Source organism: Ciconia boyciana, chromosome 4, assembly GCF_034638445.1.
Source record: "Ciconia boyciana chromosome 4, ASM3463844v1, whole genome shotgun sequence".
NCBI classification, from domain to species: Eukaryota; Metazoa; Chordata; class Aves; order Ciconiiformes; family Ciconiidae; genus Ciconia; species Ciconia boyciana.
This window is the reverse complement of record NC_132937.1, coordinates 82911467-82914888: the sequence shown is the minus strand read 5'-3', so window position 1 is coordinate 82914888 and position 3422 is coordinate 82911467. Positions and strand designations below refer to the sequence as shown.

General features: G+C 34.2%; 1 protein-coding gene across 2 annotated transcripts in view; it reads left to right on the top strand.

Moving 5' to 3' along the window:
• Positions 1 to 501, top strand: part of PRDM6 (PR/SET domain 6) — a 74768-nt gene extending 74267 nt beyond the window's left edge. For both annotated transcript variants that reach the window (XM_072860495.1, XM_072860496.1), the window contains exon 8: positions 1 to 501. This exon is cut by the window's left edge and continues 270 nt beyond it. The gene's annotated coding sequence lies outside the window, so the exon portion shown is untranslated.
• Positions 502 to 3422: the final 2921 nt, after the last annotated feature.

Below are 3422 nucleotides of genomic sequence, written 5' to 3'. Positions count from 1 at the left end.
CTGGCGTGGAAGTGAGACCAGGAAAGAGATTATTTATTTATGACTAGGGATGAGTCTTATTTCAATTGACAAGTTACTTGGGACTGTTAACATTTCAAGTCCTGCCATGTATTGCTTTAATTCTAAAAGCCTTTATAATTGTTATTTAATGCCAAAGTGAGGAATCTCAAGGGTTCTTCTGCCCATAGTTATGACTGAGAATGCACATGGACTTGTTTATTGTCGCACCTTTTTTTGTAGCATGACTCAAAGGACCCAGATGTAATCCGTACATTTGGCTGGGCTGGGCTAAGTTGATCTCGACGTGGCTATAATAGAAATTGCTGTGTGGGATGGGAAGTGATCAAGAGCTATATCTGGGTCAGTGTCAGCCTCCTCAGACCAAAGGGCATTTCATTTCCATAGTCTCATGCCTCACACTGTGTGCACTTTTTCATGCATGTAGTTTCATTCAACAGCATTGTGTTGGCATAGATATTCTGGAAAAAAAAAGAAAAAAAAAAGGAATGTTGTATATCTGCAAATATACATTATATAAAGAAGCCAGTAGGAAAACTATGTTAAACTAATAGAGCTCTCAAATTCAGTCTAATAGCTATGAAAGACAGAGATGGTAGAAAGCATTTTAAACATTTAAGATTCCAGTCTATGTGTAAATCGTACTATGAGGAGCAAAAAACCAAGATGATGTTTTTTGTTTGGGTAATTGATTTAATGGCTTGCTGATTTCTAGGAAAACTGATCAGATATCCAAGCTGTAGTCCATTGATATTTTTACTCTGTTGGTTTGGATCAAATTGAAAATGTTCCTGTATTAGATGAAACTTTCAATGTACTTGGGCTGAGCTTCAAAACAAAAGCTAAATCTGAACTCAGATGCTTTGTAAATGGCTTGGAGTCTTCATACTATTCACTTCATGGAAATTTGCCTGGTACAGTCGTGAATGAAAGGAAGCCAAAATATTCCCAACATCAATATAAAAAGCTCAGATGTCATTACATTGGTTCAATTTAACAATTTCCATATTGGCTTTTTTCAAGCTTTTATCCTTGATGTATTTCAGATTTCATGATTTTGTCTAATCAAAGAACGGTTTTCACTTTTAGAGACCAGCAGTGTTTGTTTGTATATTGATTGTCTTAATGCTAGAGCTGTAGTTTGATAAAAATGTAAAAAAAAAAAAAAAACAACAAAAAAAAAAAACCAAAACCAACAACAAGAAGAAGCAAAACGTAAACAGTTCTGAGGTCATGCTATATCATAAGGTAAAACTGCAAAATAAATTTGTGGAGTTTATGGGGATTAAAACAGATTCATTCAGTTTTGCACCAAAACTGAAGTGCTGGGTGGCTCATAAGGGCTCAGTTGATTATATTAAATATTTTAAAAACATTTATGGGGATGATTTTAAATATGTAGAGAATTAAGTATCCAATTCTGTAAAGGGCTAGACAGAATCAGCTACAAATTTAATAACAGGTTCAGCTCATTTATGAATTCTGCAAAGAGCTCAAGCAGAAAAAGAGCATATAGTAATATTCAAATACATTTAAAAGGTATTTAAAAGCTAAGACATCCTTACTTCAGGATGTTTGTTTATTATCTTGCAGAAACTACACTGCAGAATCTGGAGTTTCCAAAGCTTTGCAGGGAATTACTTCAGGAGTTACTATATTTGTGTTTGGCCATTAAAAATGTAAAACATTGTGGAAAAAAAAGATTTTTTTAATCATTGTTCTAGCAAGTAACAGATTATCTCAGAAAGAGGCTTTGGCCCTGTGAGTTTTTCAGCTCTGTTTCTCAGTGCAGAGGTATAGGGAGTGAACGATCCTGTCATCACTTGCCTGATTTTATCTTCCAAGCTATGAGAGATTCTTAGTTACTATATAAATGTGTTTGTTTGTTTGTTTGTTTGTTTGTTTTTTAGGTTCAAAGAAGCATGGGAAGCTGGGTAGGAAGAACTGTAACTTAAAGGTGACTATTTGAACATTGTTTTGTTCCTAGCAAGGCTGATCAAACAGAAAAAAACAGAATCTGAACCTAAACCTTTCAGACCCTCACACCTGGTAGTTCACACCTTCTCTTATTTAAGAGACTTAATGTAAAGTAACATCTTGGTGGGGCACCAGCTTTTAGTTAACATTTGAACAGCAGCTGTAGATCACTTCTGCAAGCAATGATAGATATTTTCACAAAAAAAAAAAAAAAAAAAAAAGGCAGAAATTCATAAATAGAGTAACTGGGAAAAGAGATACGTCATGCTCTGAAAAGCAAATGTGAGCTATCTGTTAGATCACTGACTTGTGCTGTTGCATTATCTAACTGTGCTCTCCTGTTCAGGGATGTGGTTAGTGGTAGTGCAGAGCACTCAGCCTCTTGCAGAAAAGGATTTATATTTGAATCCTGTAATGCAAATAGCACGTAAGTATGTGCTTACAGATATTGCAAGTTGCCTGCTGAATATAGATAGGCTTACTCATATGTTTTTAATTAAACTTGTGTCTAAATATTCTTCTGAATGGGTGTGAAGTAAAGATCAATTATTTCAAGATTTTACTGGATTTTTTAAAAAATGCAGCAGAGTAGGATTTCTGCAGAACTTACTTTTTTTCTTCCAAATAATTCTTTCTTGTGTAAATCACTATGTTGTGCCAGATGCCTAAGCACAATTTCAGTTATTGTATTATTTTATACATGGCACTTTCACAACAGATTTGGCAGCATACAAAAGCAATTCAGTGAAAACCCATGATTTCGTAGTGGGTTTTTCTCGAGTACAACATTTGGCGTTCTGTTACAATATAGCAAATGTAAAACTAACATGGACAAGCTAAAATACACCCTAAGTTTGGACTAAACAGAATCTAGTTCCTGTCTGCACTTCCCAAATGCTGAGTGAGTTTCTGTTCATGTATTGACAGAACAACCATACATTTATGTCTATTATGAATACAGTATGTGTTTGCACACAGTAAACTGAAGCAGTAAGTGTAGTACAATTATCTTTAAATGTAGCGATTATGTGCCTGCCATTTAAGAATTTCTGAAGCACTTGGCATCTCTGTTTTGTAGTCTGGTAAATACATACAAGCTTGTTTTTTTCATTTTTTTGTCCAACCCTGAACACATTTTGGAAGTCATATTTCAAAATTGTGCCTAGTTCTGATTTTTTTTCAGTGTGGAATTCAGTATTATACATTCATAGAGTTATTCATTTCAGAAAGATATTAGATCCTTCTCGAACCTGCAGTTATAGACCCCAAATATGATCTTTTTTAATACAATTTGATTGTCTTCCCATGAAAGAAAGCTGAGTTGAGAATAATGTAATAATTACAGCACATTACATACTAGAAACTTACAAGCAATGATGTGTATATCTTTTCTTTTGGTGACATCATCTCTCCTTTTAATGACTATT